Source organism: Ciconia boyciana, chromosome 5 (assembly GCF_034638445.1).
Source record: "Ciconia boyciana chromosome 5, ASM3463844v1, whole genome shotgun sequence".
NCBI lineage: Eukaryota > Metazoa > Chordata > Aves > Ciconiiformes > Ciconiidae > Ciconia > Ciconia boyciana.
Window position 1 is genome coordinate 77,262,586 of NC_132938.1, and position 17,844 is coordinate 77,280,429.

The window sequence follows — 17,844 nt, forward strand, 5'->3', positions numbered from 1 at the left end:
TGATTTTGAGCATATTTTTTTTGCCCATTATCCAAAAGAGAAAATAATAATAATAATAATAATAATAATAATAATAATAATAATAATGAAATATTGGTTTACATTTTAGACACAATTCACACAGATTCAATACCTGTTCCCTGTAAATGTTTCCCTGATTTGATTTATTTGATCAAAGTCCGAGATCCAAGTTGCTGAAACATTGAGTCTCCCCAGTCTGTGTATTTAGATGTATACTTTGCAAAGTATTTCCTATTTTATAATAGATTGAAGTAAAATTTAAAGGGTTAAAACAATCCCTCGCAGATGTTCAAAGTCTACATATACACTTATGGCTTAGATCCATCATTAAAAACCAATTAAAAAAAAAAAGGATTGCAAACAAAGACTTTTATTGCTTTTCTGGTACTGGTGATGAATGTTTAATTCACAGTAAATTATTTATTGGATGAACCTCCCCACTTTTCATAACCATGAACTTGCCCACAAGCAGATTTCAAAATTCTCATTTATTTGTTATGCAAAACATTTTTGTAAATAAACGAACTGTGAATCATAAATAATTGTACTTCGCTGGTTATTCTGACAGTTTTACAGGGTCTAGATACAACTGTGCCCTTTGGTTCCTCTTGTGTAACTAGATGGACCGTGCGTGTAGCCATGCAGGGCCAGATCCACCTCTAATGGAAGTTAACTTAGTTCCTCCCTGGGGAGCATAAAGTGGGATTAAGTCCTGTCCCCCCTCAGTGGAAAGCAAATGTATCTACTAAATATACAGCATTTATCTATTTAAGTATATAACTTGAAGTTATCGCTGTTGGTGCTTAGACTGAATAAGGGACATTTGAATCCATGACAGGATTAAAAAATTCTTCTTATTATTATTATTTATTATTCTTTATTATTCTGCTGCAGCAGTCTTGATGAGCTGGAGGAGTGACAAGTCTGCTCCCTTGCCATAAGAATGAATAATCCTTCCCGACTGAAAAGGTGCGAAGGTACTCCATAACGTGTACCTGTAAAGATGCTCTCTACAGGCTAATAAAGCCAGGGCTTCAGCACAGCTTGATTAATCAAATACTTGAGGAAAAAGCAAGAGAAAGCACGTCACACGCGAGAGGGGGAAGTAGGAGAGGAGGCTTAGCAACACCTCTTCTTATTGCCAGCTGAGCTGCAGCGCGGCACTGAAGATGCCACCTTCCTTGTGCCTCAGTTTCACTCTCTGTATAAAGTGGAGATGCCAGTGCTTCCTTGTGCCAGTTCAGTGAATTTGTACCTGCTTCTTTAAAGACGCACACACACATATAGTAGCATATATAATAGGTATACCTATTTCAAATAGGTATGGTACTGTAGATCTCATTTTTCTTTTTTCCTTCATTAATATCAAGCCAATTCGATTGATACTAATTTGATTTAATGAGCCTCAAAAATGTCATAAAATAAACACTTCCATATTTATGTGTGGGCCATTTAAAAAGAGTTGGTCGTTTTTACCTTACAAATATCAATACTTAGTTTTACTTCAGCTGCTACTTTCTTCAGTATGGGACAGTATGTTGTCTAACTCGCTGGAGCTGTACAGTCACATACGTCTCACTCTACTAGTATTTCCTTCCTACACCAGAATTAAGGTTTCTTATTAAGAATAGTCAAGCTGTAAAGCATTAATAGAGGATTAATGAAATATATCCAAAATATGAGTGGATAAGACTGGATATTATATTCCAGTCATTTAACTTTACAAACAGCAAGTGGTCGAAAGAGGGAATATCACTTATGCTCTCACAAATCTGAAGGAGACCCATAACTTTTAAACTTACTTTCCGACTATACTACGCCATGTTATGGCTCTATTTCTACTTTCATTCCCTTCATCTGTCTAATTGTAATGACATTTTAGGACAGGACAGGAAAGATTTAAATGATGATCCTGGGAAGAAGGATGGGTAGCAATAAATTCACTGAGCCAGCCGGTGGGGTATCCAATTTCCGAGCGCTGCACGGGCAGCACTGCTGCTCGCCAGGTCTTCTCCAGACATGGAGGACTGATGGGCAGCAGTCCGTAGGCAAGGCTTTTGTGAAATGGCCGTGCTGCCTTCTGGCTATGTCTCACCCTAAAATGTTTGAGCCATATGGGGTCTGAATAGCAAAATGCTGTAGAAATGACTTCCATTTTGTTCTGCACGTTTCAAATTCCCGGAGCCAACAAGACCATGTATGGGACAGCCCCAGTCTCCGTGATTGGGTCCCATCACCCTGCTGATTCTGGGATTAGAAAAATCAGGGTGAGAGCTCAACGGTAGTTCAGTGTTTCACCTACAAAGATGCAAAAAAGCACTTACCGCAAGTGCGATTTGGGACTCCTAGCTATGGTAGGCTTGACAGCCCAGAAGAATAAAAAGTTTTGATAACTGAGTTAGAAAACCGATTCCGCTGAGATCCTGACTTGAAGCCGTTCCTCATATGATCCATTCTCTCATCCTACATGGGATAAATCACAGGAGACCAATGACTGCATCCTACTTGAAAAAAACAGGCAGCTTAATGCTGCCTAGTCTTGATGGTGAAGGGAAGAGTCAGAGTACCTTTTCCCCTCCCCATCCAATTTCCTGTCCTGGTAACTTATAAACCTTTCTGTGACCTGAATAATCCCTGGGGACACTTAGTGTTTCTCTGTTTGCCAGAGTGTGGGAATTGCCCCTTAACCATGCCCAGGGCAGCTAAGGGTGACGAGAAGCGGGTGCAAGCATTAGGATGGGCATGACTCTTGTGTGCTAAGAGACCTTACCTGCTGAGTAAGGGTGTCACCTATACGATAGCCGTAAAATGGCTTAATTTCGTCTTCCTGACTCCTGACTGGCGGTGGAGAACAGCCGGAGATGGTGACCCCCCAGCTGGGGAGGTGGGGGCATCTCCTTGGGGTCCCCCGCACCTCTCTGCCGGTGCTACCTGGCACTGGTGCCTGCAACACAGAATCACAGAATCACAGAATCGTATAGCTTGGAAAAGACCTTTAAGATCATCGAGTCCAACGTGTTCATCACCCCCGCATGCTAAGTGAAGAGGTAGCCTGGGAAGCTGAGGCTGCAAAAGGGCTGTTTCACTCAAAAAAAGAGGGTGAACCTAGATAAACCTGGCTGGCCACTTTCCACCCTTCGATTTCCCTTTGAATTCTTGCTGTTGATAAGGAATAATGAACTGTTTCCTATAAAGCTGGTTTCACTATTCAAAAAAAACCCCACAAGCAGAGGACAAAGCACTGTAATCATAGGCAGCTCTGTGTTTTTTCTCCTGCAATCTAGGTTCCCTTAGCTAAAGCTAGGTGACCCATGATTTTGTCCAGTGGTTGTATGAAAACTCTTGTTATCTGGCTGTGATAGGGATAAATTACTCCAGTGACATGCATTCAAGGGATTTGCAGGACTGGCTTTCTGAGTGTCTAGAACAGAAAAAGAACACTACCACTGCATCCAAATAATTGCTGGTAGCATATTTACATGAGAGACAGGTACGCAGAACATCTGCTCAGAAAAGACTTACATCTGCAGAGAGAAAGCCACAGACCAAACCTGAAGGAAAGGGATAAAAACAGAGGGAACGCAATCAGGCTGAACGGTCTCCGGGGTGTCTGTAGGGAGATTATCTCTGTGCTCCAGGCTGTGCAGAGGGAATGAGATTTGCTAGACCCTTTTTGGCCATGGCAGGAGATGTTTTATGGTGAGTTTCGGTTAGCAATGACCTCACATAAATAAAGACATGAGATCCGTGGACTCAGCCAGAGGCTCCTTTTCTATTTGAATTCTTTCTGGTTTTATTAGTGCTAGTGGCTGACAAGTTATTGGTCTCTCCTCTTGCCCTTCATGTTATTTGGACCATTCTCTCCTCAAAGGTATCCCCAAGGCCCTGGATCTGTACTTACCCTTGGCACAGCCGAGTGCTGATGAGGTCCCTGCGTGTCCCCTCCAAAAGCCTCCAGACATAGCTTCTGTACAGTGCCTTATTCCTCAATTTTTGGGACCCTAAAAATTTGTTTAAATATGGTACCTCCCACAGAGCAAACCTCCTCGGAGCTGGAGGAGCCTTTCCTTGGTGTTTGCTTTAAATGCTTTCCCAAGCAGCTCATGCTGACCAGGGCTTTTACCATCAATTTGTCTTGTTCATGGTATGTGATATAGCATGCTTCATCTTGCCAGTTAGAGATACTTCTAGCACCTATGGAAAGTAAACTTCTCTCTTTTCCGCAACTCCATTCTACCATTGTTCTTCTTCATTCGGCTCAGCCTCTGAAAACATTTTCCTTTTGCATATCTATGCTCACTGTGACTAGTGGCACACAAAAGGGCTCAATTTTTCTCACAGCTAGCTTACTGTACATATGTTTGATATGTTCCCCAGGATGAAATATGTTACTGGGCTCTGCGGTTCTGCTCTGCTGCCAAAGAAAGCCGTAATGTATGGCAGTAATTTGAATTTACAATCCCAACAAGCAATTTTTGAAACAGAAAACACTTCCCAGAATTTCAGAGCAGTGGGAAAAAAAATGCCATTTTCTGTGGGAAGAGCACAACAGAAAGAGGGTGCACATAGAAGCATTTGAGAAAAATAAGTTTCAAGAGGACTGTATCATTAAAAAATTACTTCTTTGGAAGGATGCATGCCTTACTTTTCTGAAAGCTGAAGTGTGCTCATGCCTCAGAGGTGCAATATGGCAGGCAAAAACACTGCCTTCCTTCTCCAGCTGTGCCGATGCCAAGGTGTTGTCAGTCCTAATGCAACAGTACACGTCTCACCTATTTTTCACAATGGTTTGGCAAAACGTCGGACCCCTATCAACAGTGCTGCCCGCGCGGCTGTTACGGCCTGAGCAGCTGTGCTCTTGCTGGTGAATAGAGGACTTGGAGAGTTTTGTTGTTTTGCTGTTTTGTCCTAATCTAGTTATTCATGGGCCTCAAAGCTGGACTGCAGAGAACATTTGCCAAAGGGAAACATCTTTGGTTCATGGTTGGATATTACCCTCAGTGGTGGTAAGGCTTCCAGCACCGACCGTGGTAGCTGCTGTGGTGGGGACAGATGTCCAGCGGAGATCATCTTCTTCCCAGGGTCACTCAGTAGCCACCATTGCAGTAGGCTCTGGACCGTGTTTGTGAAGTCAGGCTCCCTTCTCCTCCCATCCACCCACCGCTGAAACTCAATTTCATGCCGTGCCAGACCGAATGCATACGCCTACGCAAGCAGTTCTGATGTTGTCCCTCTAGCTGGCTCCCATTTAAACAGCAAAACCTCATGCTAGATTTGCAGACTAGCTCTCTCTTGAATTCTCTACGGGTTAAGAAAAAGCTCATTTCCAGGTTGAGTTTCATAAAGCCTTGGCGCATCTGCCCCAGCTTCTGGCTTGCGATGGCTCCTGGCTCCAGTGCTCTCCCCGTTTTGGTCGCGGGGACCGCTTGCCTTAATTTCCGCAGATGGGGGGAAGCTGGGTTCGGGCTGAGGGCTGGCCAGAGGGTCTGGCTGCCCGGTGGGAGGCAGGTGCTCACCCACACGCCTTGCTCCTGCCCTGGGGAAGGGCTGTCACGGCTGAGGATGGGGGTAGATGCTCCTGAGCACCGCTATTCATTTCACTGCACTCTCTGAGTTAGCGCTGAAGTACTACATTTTTGGGGGAAAAAAAAGAACAAGTGAAAAAAAAAGAAATTAAAATGTAGCCTGTATCAAAAATAATACCATCTCTAGTTTTCTGGCCAAAGATCACTTTTCAGAAAATGCCTAGATGAAAAAAAAAAGAAAAAAAAAGGAATTGCAGAATGCTGAAGATTGGACCTATTTTTACGTGTGCTGATGAATTGATTAGTATCAATAACACGCTGATTTATTTAAACAGTGTTCCAGACTGCTTGTCTGCCTTGGAAAGCAGTTTCTGCCTGTTTGCTTTGTTTTAATTCCACATACCAAAGCAGAGCTGTATAAATCTTCCTTCCTGTCCATCTTAGCCCTGATTAAGCACACTAACTGACTCCTTTCGGGACATACAAATACCGATTCGTGATTGATGGCAATTCTCTGTCATCAGGGCTACAAAGATGGCCTCTGCATTTCTTCTGCAAGAAAAAGTCCAGCTCTTCCTACCGTAATTTAATTCACAGTTGGTGGGAGATTCAGAGAGCATAAGTGCAGCTACCAGTCAGCCAACCCCAATCTTTCCAAAGTCATTACCAACGGAGCGGTGGCAGTAGCTGTAGTGGTTGCACAGTGTTAATGCGGGGCTTCTTCCTTTACAGATTTCAGACACAGCCCCCTGAGCTGGTGTGAGCTGTGTTACCAAACCCCCTCCTCAAGACAGGCTTTTTTTTAATTATTATTATTTTTTCCGGAGTGGAAATTGCTAAATGTCTGTTGAAAGCCAAATGAAAACTAGGGTGAGATTAATAGCTGGCATTGTCATAGTCAAAATGAGTTAGTAAATTAATTATTTCAATTGTTGTAAAGATTAAAAGGAGTCTAATACTTCTCTGACACTGAACTCTTTATACCCAGTTCTTGTGTTACCGGGAGAGTCCGCACAAGTTTTTGAAATAATACTTGCCTTTAATAAGGAAAGCTAAGAATAACTTACGATATTTTTATTCACAGAATGTCTATCAAATTTAATGCTATTCCAGGGATTTTTAATGGCATTGTTAATTGTATTAAAACCCTTCATAGGTCTTCTGCTGTTATACAAAATGTTGTCAGAACATATGCTGTGGATATTTCAGTCTCGTATCATATTCCACAAGTTTTATGATGGTTATTGTTGCTGGTATAAAAGCCCTGAAATGTTCCATAAGTCACTTCTTATAAGAAGCTGCTGGGTACAAAGCAGCTAGAAAATAATATCTGGGTTTTGGCAGGTCTTAAATTTAACAAATACGTACTTAAAGTAGTCAGGGACTCAGGGAATACTGTATTTCTCTCTCTGTTTTCAAAGCAGAACTTGGGTCAGTCAGAAGTCCTTTTTAATCCTTCCAAGGCAGAATAATTAATAGTTCAAGGACATACAACTTTTCAGTTGTTTGCACTCTCTTGCCGTTAGAGCAGCTTTAGTTTCTGTCAGCGTTTCTGTTAGCTATTCTTTAAGCTGGAGACTTGTAATTTTGAATAATGCTCATTCTGGCCTGAAACTCGGCGATATACATATATTAATCAGAGGACTTCAGATATTTGTCTGCTTCTTTGCCACATAGCTAGAGTTATGACCCCTTAGTTCCACTAAAGCAAAAGCTGGATATCATAAGGGAAAAAAGTACTTATAGCTCTGCAGAAAGCAGAAACACAGAGTGATTTGCAAAAAGGGAACAGCAAGAGATCTCACGAAAATCTATAAAGCAGCAGATTTATTTCTTGAGGCCAAAACAATCTGCAACCTCTTTTATTTTTCCTTCCATAAAGGAGATATAGGAAAAAGTCCTCTCAAATCAGTAACTTATAGTGTCTTGTGAATTTGGGATATATATGTTTTTTCCTACAGTTCAGTTCAGTATTTTGGGGAGCTTCGGGCAGTTCTGGCTGGGAGGCAGGGGGGTGATCGCGGAGGAGCTGGGGACGGCTCTGCCTTCCCAGGCACAGGTGAAAGGAGGGGAGGCCTGCTGGGGCAGGACTGCATGCATATGTACACACATCTGTAAACACACAGACAGACATATCGATTCGGTTTGGGGGTGAACTGTGACCTGCCCAGCCAAGCCACCTGAGAGGCAAGCATTTATGCTCATCAGGATATATTTTGATTTTCTACAGCATGATCAAATCACATTCTTGCACAGAATCAAATTATTCACTGCTGATACCTATGTAATTTTAAAGCTTTATTTCATGATAGCTGTTATTTTCACAGTTATCAACTCCTTTTGTTTCTCTAGTTTCTTGACAAAGGTTTGTGACTGACAGGCAGGAACGACACTTGTTACTGTGATCAACTGATGGCAGTTCTTAGTCCTTCTCCATTACAGTACACCTCCCACCATAGAAGATATTTCAGAACACACCAGAAAAGAAACACAAATTATTAGTATAATCGCTTTGTAGTTTTTCTCTGTAAAACATACCTATCAGCTGTGTTAAATGCCATTTATCATTTAACTTTCGTATCTCAGACGTACAGTTAGATCAAAGCATCTTCCTGAACACAGGGTGACAGCAGTTAGTCTTTAATTAATAAAGCAGTGAAATTAATGCTACTCTACACTCAGATATTCAACTATTTCGAACTTTGATGCAGCTCACTCACAGGACATACGTTTTCTTGCTGGTAAAAATATTTTGGATCCTCATAGATTGTAACTGAGTGTGGCTAGAGATTCCAGTCGGTTTTAATATATCTCAGTTCCGGCACACCTAATGCCATCTCCTTTTGGTATCCATCTCCTTTTGGTATCCATGAACTTGCAATCTCTTTTTTCTTGTTGAAACCAGCTTTATCACACATATGAGAAATGAACCCTCCCAAAGCGGCACATTCTAAAGGTGAGAAATTATTAGATGCAATTCCCATGACAGACTACAAGTAGTTTGGGACAAGGCCCAGATGGAGGCTGCTTTTGAAAGAGGAAAGATGAATTACTGGTAAGGCAGACCGCAAGATACATAGGACAGCCAAAGAGCTGGGAAAAGGAGAGAAGCCTGGAGAAAGATACACATATACAGACTATAAAGGAAAAAAAAGAAAAATGCTTACCTAAAAACTGCCACCAAAACTAATCCAAATCTCATTTGCAAAAACTTTAGAAAATTCAAATTCCCTGTTCACTTTTCTAGCATGTGAAGAAAAGCAAAGCTGTCCCTGTCTTTGCCCTGGTACCCTGTTGGCCCTACCTTTTCCTATATTTGCTCCATGTTGCGTGTCAATTGCTTGTCACTGAAAGCACCGTCACTTCTATGGGAGATGCAACGTACCATGACTAAGGTTGTAAACTGCTGAGCAAACAGAAAAGGCATAAAATGGATAAGAGGGGAAGAAAAGAGAGAACCTGCTGTTAAATAATCCTTCAAACAGTGTTCTGAACAACTTGACAAGATTAATAAGCTTTTCTCATAATAATCCCTTACAAAATGTGATGTGTAGGAACACGGAACATCCATTTGTCCTGTGGTAAGCAAAGGACAGAGGCAGATGATTAGGAGGAACTGATTTTGGACTCACTGACTTACAAATCTTTTTTGAAAAGTATCTGGGCCCACACTCAACCAGCTGTGAGGAAAGACTTCATTTCCTACTTTGGAAATGTAGGCTTTGCCACCAAAAAAACCAAAGGAATAAACGCTTAGTTACACAGATTCACATGGACCCTGTCTTTGTAGCTCTTTCTAATGCTGCCATTCTTCTGTGTGTTTCTAAAAGATTTTACCAGGACCTGAAAATATTCAGCAAAGTTTTATACTAAAGTTCATTCTTTCTTTTTTTTTTTTTTTAAGAAGATATACGTTTGAAGGCAGAGATACATCTCTAGGATACAAACTGAGTATACATGTCACATATAAAGTATGTTCTCCAAGATACCAGGTGAAAGCACTTCTACTTGCAGCTACACACGGATTAGCAAGAGCATCCCTAAAGTGGTATATTGCACCCTATAGGAATGTAGGGCACAGGCACACAGATCTTATTTGGAGCATGGAGGAACCATTTCCTCACGGAATTGAAGGGCAATTGTCATTTCTGTCATGGGCAAAGTTTTCTGTTGCTAGGAAATTGAAACCGTTGAAGTTGCTGAAGGACAAACAGCTTATGTTGACTTTATTTTTGCCCCCCCCAGAGCAGAGCACATATCTCTCCTTGGATGCAGGGGTCCCTCTGAGCCCTCACATCGAGACTTAAGCCTTGGAAAGGTCTCAGCTTACAGACGGCTTCTGTGATCGATGGTAACAGAAACCCTGCTTTAAAATAACAGCACAGGAAGCTACTGTGCTGTTCTCCGAATAACCTACAGCATTGCAAAGCAAGCCATAAATCTGCTAACAGGTCTAACACAGATCTAGCTTTCTTAGCAAGCGTCTGTATAACCATATAACATGAGGGGCAAGCACGCACATCTCTCCTTTCATCACCTGAAACCCCAAGAGCCGTTTCGCTCATAAAGTCCCTGCTGTGACACAGGGCTTTGCCCTCCCGGTGACTTGAAGCTGCAGCAAGCGCTGAGGACTCGACACAGAAATGCTCATCTACTCAGGGCCTTATACCTTTCAAAATTATGGCAAGGAGGACCAACAGCACTTGCAAAGTTTCAAACCTGCTATTTGATAGCTGAAGAATGTGACCTGTAATTGCCCGAGGACTGTAGGGAGACTTGCCAAACGGGATGATTGTACCCATTACCAGACTAGGAATGAGAGACGCAACCTCTCTTGCTTATCCAAAAAAAATGAAAGGTGCCCCTCCAGTAAAAAAAAACAACGTGCCCATGGGGGAATTTCGGATTAAAGTGATAAAAAAAGAGGAGTTTAAGAAAAAAACAGTAAAAAATAAATATGAGAGCAGTGTGGGAGAGGACGTACTGATAGCTTCCTCCCAAGCTTCTGAAGGAAATGAAGACTACCAGCAAAGTAAGCCAGGCCCCGAAGAGGCAGGCAGCCCGAAATTTTCCCCTGCAGAGCCCCGCCAAGGCTTGCTTACCTCTGATCTGCCACGCGCGTGCTGCCGGAGTGTGCGACCCGTTCCATGAAGCCACAAACCTGACTATTTGCTGCAAACCAAGTGCAGGTTGAGGAGGCTGACGAGCCATAGGCTCTGCAGACAGCTGAGCAACCAGGCAGCAGCCCCGGAGCTTACCATCGAGGCCATGTAAAAATGCAGGCAGGGCAACGGGAAGCAGTAAGATCGTGCGGGTAAAGCTTAGCATGTGCCTAGGTAAGTCTTTGACTGCTAGCCTGTGTTGCTTCATGGTAAAATCCTTCAGATAGCCTGTTAACACTTCTCCAAGGAGCCACAAGGATGTGTTTTCTCCACATCTCAGTGGCCATGTACCTTTCTAGGGCACTAGCCACCTGGCTGGTGAAATAGGGCCAAAACACAGTTTTGTGAAGGGCAGAGACCCAGAAACCCCCCATGGGAGAGGAGCGTGGCAAGGGGAGCATCGCCCAGCACCGCCAGCCTCCAGCACTCAGAAACCATGAGGAAGAATGTGCACAGTCCTCCAGCACTGCAGAAACCAGTAATTTCAGTTTCTCCTGGCTGCTTTTCATAGGGAAAGTGGTGTCACCTCCTTTTCATTTTAGCTCTCAGGACTCAGTGCTTTCATCTTTCTTCTGCACACACAAGCAGAGCAGATGTGAATTCTGAGTGATCAAGTAGAGGAGGAAGACAACCTGTGGGGATGGCCACGGATGGCCAGTAGCCCAGTAGCCATTCGCACCTTCCCGTCACGTGCGAAGGACCACCTGGAGATTGCTGCCACCCCACCACCACCACCACCAACTCCTCAGGGAGTCCTGCCCACAGCATCCCTTGCCTGGTGTTTTATGAGTCTCAGGTGTGGACCTGGCTGAGTGACCCATAGGATCAGGACACTTAGTTGCCTGAAGACTAAGTAAAAAAGTGACGCTGGCTTATTTCCCAAAACTGCTGCTCTGTTCTTGGATGACTCAATTTTTTCACCTGCCCGCCTCATTGAATTCACACTGCTCAACCTCCATCCAGCACCTCCCGTTCTGGAGAGCAAGTCCCATAGCAGAATTTCGCTTTGCATAACCATATTTTTCTTCAGGGGGAGGGATCTTTTCCATACGAGTGATTCCTTTGCTGTTTCCATAGGCATTTGCAGTGTTTATTTCCCCAGGAGAGCTTGGGGAAAGAAGGGAGAGCTGAGGCCCATGAAGTTCATGCCCTCCCTTGCCAACCTGGCATCATGTTGTTGACTGGATTTAAATAGGTGAAACAGGTTCCAGTGAAGCTGAAGGGGTGGTCACAAATAACATCTGTATTAATTTAGGTAAAATCCACTACTAGAACAACCTGGCCTTTATTAGAAGATTTTAATGACCAGGAATCTTAACTGCTGATGTCACGCAATAGCTGTAATTACTTTCCCAGACCACCGCCATCAACCGTGTTACTGGATGCACCCCACATGCAAACACAAAAGCAGTTTTTGAGCAGGTGCCAGGCTTGCACTGAGGGCTCGGCACAGCAATACAGGGCGGTGCGATAAGTAAACACTAGCGGTGGCTGAGCACGGTTAAAGCAAACCAGCTATGCGGTAGCACCAGGCTTAATTCTACGCATTAGATGTGATGGGATTCAGAGATAAAACATGGAGCAAAATACCTTTGGGTTTCATCTTTTTCAACTTAGGTCTGCTTATTAGCAGCACGTTAAGATTTTATGTAAGTTGCTGGACTAATTCCTCCTCTGTTAAAGTCACCAAAGGTGAATTGCCAAGTTTTGTTATCGGAGACTATCAAATATGCCTCTTTTTCTTTCTTTGTCTTTTTTTCCCCCTAAGTTTAGTGAAGTTTTCTGCTGGGTCTCCATCACAATCAGCAAGAGTTAATGAGCATTCATTGTCATAAGAATAACAGTGTCTTTGGCCTGTTTTCACGAATGCCTGAGCTTGCACTTGCATTGCTGCTAACAGCGGCTGTAATTGGAAATGCGTTCGGATGGCTCCAACCGACAGACGTGGGGCTCAGCTTCCAGGTCAGAGAAACATCTATTTTTAAACATGTTTAGGATTCCTGTTAAACATGTGAGTATCTTCTGAAGTTTACAGATTTTCAGTTCCTGACACCTAATTCTTTACAACTTGTCTGCTGATTTGTATGCCTGCTGTGAAACCATCTCTTTAAATGCGTCTGCTGTGTCAGGCGTTTCTGAGACACGTGCAGGGCCAGCTCTGATCCTTGATGCACAGTTTCCATCTTCTCTGCTGATCTAACAGAGTAGTTTTTCAGATAGTTATAGAGGTGTTGAATCCTGAAATAAGAACCCAGACCCTTCATTTGAATTCTTGGAAAAATTCAGGCTGATAAATGCTGAGTGATTAATGCTGTAGAGACTGGCAGTTTGATTTGCATCGTGTGGCAAACTGGGTCTGCATCCTATTTATTTCTCTTCATTTTCACAACTCTCCTCTTGTAATCTTTTGTGCTTGTGTAATAGAGCTCGTAGCTTCTTTCTCTGTTTGCGTTTTGATACACACGGTACGAGTGTTGCTACTTTTACATATTTTGTCTGGTATTAAATCAAACTCGGGGGGAAAAAAAAATCCACTTTATCTTCACCTGGGCAGAAAGGTATCAAAACCATTACAGGGAGAGTATAAGGTAATTTTCATGGGGGCAGTGAATAACTTCACTCCCTGCTGAGCAGCAGAAAGATGCTATTTTTGAAGCTCTCACATTCTGGATGCTTGTTTTGATTTCCTTTGGAAGAAACCTGCACCAGTCAGTTCCCATTCAGGCCTTGCTTCTTCAAGATGGACACCTTCTGTTCCTGCATATTGCCGTCGTATGTGTTGCACATGTTTGTTGAAGCTGAACATGAGTACGTGCAAGGGAAAGTCTTACTCCACCAGATTGTTCTTCCTGGAGAAGATCCATTTAACATTTATCTCGATGGTGAGATGTCCCTATTTATGATGTTCGTGATTTATTCAAATGCGATTTCAGAAACTGAAATGCCCTGAGGTACGCATTATTCTGACAGGAGTCGAGGTCAAGCATGGGCTGCAGCGTGCCAACAAAACAGATGTTTAATCGAAGTCATATAAAATATTTACAGGGAAGCTGCAGCTGTTTGTGAAGTGCAGCACATGACATGTCATTTGATATGAAAGGTTTAAGGAAAATCCCGAGATGTGGCCTGGCAATGGCTTAAAATAACTAAACTGTCATTAAGTTCGTTTTTCTCCTCCTTAAAGCCAGGTTGGATTCCATCTGTCTAAGTTCAGATTCACTTTGCCAGGCTGCTCAGTGCTCCTGCCACAAACGGGAATGATGGTAGTTTCCTCAAAGCCTGTTTTTATCCACGTTTCATAGCTGACCTGAAGCTGAAGGCATTACGTCTCTGCCCGTTTCCATCTGGGAAACAGCAGAGCACGACTGGCCGGCGCTGGTTTTCAGTTCTGGCTTTTAACGCTGCGCGTGCTTAAGCCAATATCCACTTTTTTCCCTAAGACAGAGTGTGAATGATAGAGATGTAGGGGGAAATGTAACTTGAATTTCATGCAATGAAAGCAGACTGCTTGTGATTTTCCCTCCTGACTCTGCCAACTATTTATTACCTGCTTACTAAAAGAGAAAAACCAATTCCCTTTCAATGTAAACTGGAAAACCTTCACGGTATCCGCTTCCTTTTGCTCTTAATGTTTCAGCCAGAAACTTGCTCAGAATTTCACACCAGGAGATTGCTCTTTCAGCTCTACTAATGCAGCTCTGTGCTGGGAACGGCTGGGGATTCTGACTGCCCCACCAGCCACTGCTGAGCCTCCTCTGCTCCTTCCAAAGAACTTAATCTCTGCAAAGGATGTTCAGCATTTTGCTTGGTTGAGCCCTTTTTAAAACGAGTGGTGCTTCCATTATTATGTGCCCAGCTGGCATAGTGATTCATACACAGACAAATTAGCAAGATAATAAAATTGACACTTGGAAATAATTAATCTTTAATTTAGGAGAGAATTAAAAACATGGGCACAATCCCTTGCAAATAGTTGCATTTGCAGAGTACCTGATTATGCACAGTCCTTCTCATTTAGTCTGACTGTTCACAGGGAGAAACAGTGACCTTGTTGGAGCTGAGGGCAGAAATCCCACCGATTTTTGTTGCGCCAGGATCTTACTTTCCACATATAAGTGCAGGTGCAGGTATTTGCAGGCTTAGACTCTTGCATCAGGTTTTTGATGCATTTATATTACATTTTTTCCCCCAGGAGCCTTATAAGCAGGGCAAAAACCGCTTTCACAGCCAAGTCTTTATTCTTTGTGTAGGATTAACTTCTATTTAACAGGGAATATGTTTAAAGTTATTTTCTTTTGAAAACTGGTGAATAAAGAAACATAGGGGTCGGCTCTCAAACTTTGTTGTTTGAAATGCCAAATTAAAAAAAAAGGGTTTTTTTTATCAATACCGGGGATTTTGAGAAACCCTGAATGGTCTTGGATTCCCAGTCTTATCTAACTTTTTTGCTTTTAAGTCAAGTAGAGATAGACTACAGTTCATTTCAAAAGGCATTTGTATGAGGGAACCTGCATCTTTTCGATGCAGAGTGAGATAAGCATCATATACGAGCAAATACAGACAGTGTCCGTTCTCTCTCTTGATACCTATCTTTACCATATTTTACAAAAAAATTAGAAATTATGCCACTATTCAACATTGAAAAGCATCCCCCTGCCCCCAGGCACCCCCCAAAACTGTAAGAGCAAGTAGGTATAAGAACAGGAACAAAGTTCATATTTAAGAGGTGCAGGAAGACTTAATTCCTGCTGAAATATCTATTCCTCTTGAGGATCTGGCCCTGAGTGAGTCTGGCCTGGTTGCAGAAGGATGCAGAGACCTGCAGGCTGCTTTTACGCAGGGTTAGGTGCACGTGAAGATGTCTGTTTGCCTCAGATTGAGCTGAAATGCCACCTATGAACAATGTGGATTTGACCGGGATATATTTTGCTGGCCCAGGATGCTCCACAGAAGCAGTTACCTGCATCTTTATTTTCCTCAGCGATGTTCATGTGAAATGTAAGTCTAATAAGCCATGTCATGATTAAATCTGATCATTTTTGGCTTTGGATGCCTATCAACACACATTGGTTCAAAGGACACCCCAGAGACATTTTTGCATTATCGACAGTAAGCCATGCTTTCATTAAGATTTTGTGATCATATAGCCTTACAGCAGTAAGATATTTAGCAAATGTTAGTTTCACCAAATCAGGTTTTTTTTCCATCGAGTCTGGCAGCCTCCCCAGTGCCAATGGCTTCCTCCTCAATCTTGAAGAATTATATTTAACCGTGGCTATAGATAGCAGAATGGAGAGCGGACAGGATAACCGGTACAGTGCAGAAAATCCCTAAAGGGAGGAGAGCAAAAATAACACCTGGTCTCATCTTTCACTTTCTTCCAGCCAGTGGCCTGGGTGAAAGGAAATATTTGCACTGTGTAGCCCACACCTATTTAATTAAAGTTCAAAGCTTGAAAACTATGCCTTGCTTTTACATACCTCTGGAGGGAGAGACGAAATAGCGGCAATGGTACGGGAGAGCACGGGGCTGGATGTGGGAGGGGAGGCTGCTGGAGAGCACCAGCTCTTGCGTCCGTGGTTTGGCCAACTTCTCCCCTTTTTCACTGCGGTGGCTAGTGAGGAGGAGGTGGTTTCCATTAAACTTTGGGCAGTGACTGGCAGAAAAGCGGTGAGAGTGGCGGAGGCAGCCCAGGTGATGGGAGATGGACAGCTTCTTCCAGTGTTGTGCCGGCACAGTGGTGGCAACTACCATACTGGTGCAGATGGGAGGGACCCATCACAGCCCTGGACCAGAGTGCTTTCCCAAAACAGAAGGTTTTTTACTGAAATAATACAAAACAGAACAAAGATGCCACTTACAAAGCCAAACTCAACCAAACCAAAACAAAATGCTGCTTAATTTTCCAGGAGATACGAATCAACAGCAGCAATTTATCACTTATCTGAGGTTTTGCATTTCTGAATTTCTAGCAGACCTCCTGAATTTAAGAGGCAGGATGCTGGAAAAATAGTCCATCTCTCTTCAACTGAGTAAAACAGACACTTTTGCAGGAAAACTAAAATGAAACCAAAGCTAGGCTGCATTTTACTGGCCAAGAAAATCTAGTTGTACACTATATGAAGAGCCTAGCTCCTCTTCCAGGAGAGAAAGATTGGAAAAGGGAGGAAAAAACCCTAGCAGATGATAACATGGAAGAAAATGGTAGTATTCATTTCGGATATGGATCCAAAAGCTGATCGACATAGTCTTGAATGACTTTTGGCTTGCAAGAGTAGATTGCATGGATTTCTAAGGAGATCTGCAATTTAATTAAGTTCCTCATAATTTCCTGCTTCTGCATTTCCTCATGGTAATGGAGCATGCTGAACACCAAGGAGCAGAAGAACAGGACGTAAGAGTGAAAAGCCATTGAATTAAGAAAAGATAATCATATGTTTTAAAAGATTAGCTAAATTCAAGTCTTGGGAAAAATTCCATTGTATTTTGAAGCTCTTACCATTTCTAGGAGAAACCAAATGAAAATTAGATTAAACCTTGAACTGCTATGCTTTCCATTTATTTTGTACTCTTCTTTTCACACAGTTCTGACCTTTTTATTGCTTGTCTCCTCTCACAAAAGCAATGGCACTACCCAGACTCTTAGCAGTCTTCCGAGAACACAGCTATTCCACTCCGATTTTTTTTTTTTTGCCAAGTTGTCTGCTGCAGGCGAGAGAATAATTTTTATGCATTTATGTATTAACATATTTTCAAGGCAATATAAAGTCCATTTATAGAACCCACAGAAATAGGAAAAAGTCTTAGGTGGTCTGGGATGCAATATAGTATCCTTTTCTCCTCGTAAATATAATTATTTTCTTTCTCAGTGCAGGGAGGTGCATAATAAGGCTTTATTAGCTCAAAGCCAGAGCTGAAGGAATAATAAAGAAAATAAACCCATCAATATAGCAATCTACAACTCATTTGGCTGTTTTGCATGTATTTTAATGTATTCTTGTCTGAGTTCTAATGCAAATGATGTCTTGTTTGCATGACTTGTAGAGAATTTATATTCTGCTATATAGTATTGTTTGTGCCTGAATGTGGTATTTGCAAGCAAATGTGCAGTTGTTAACAGAAATAATGAAACTCTA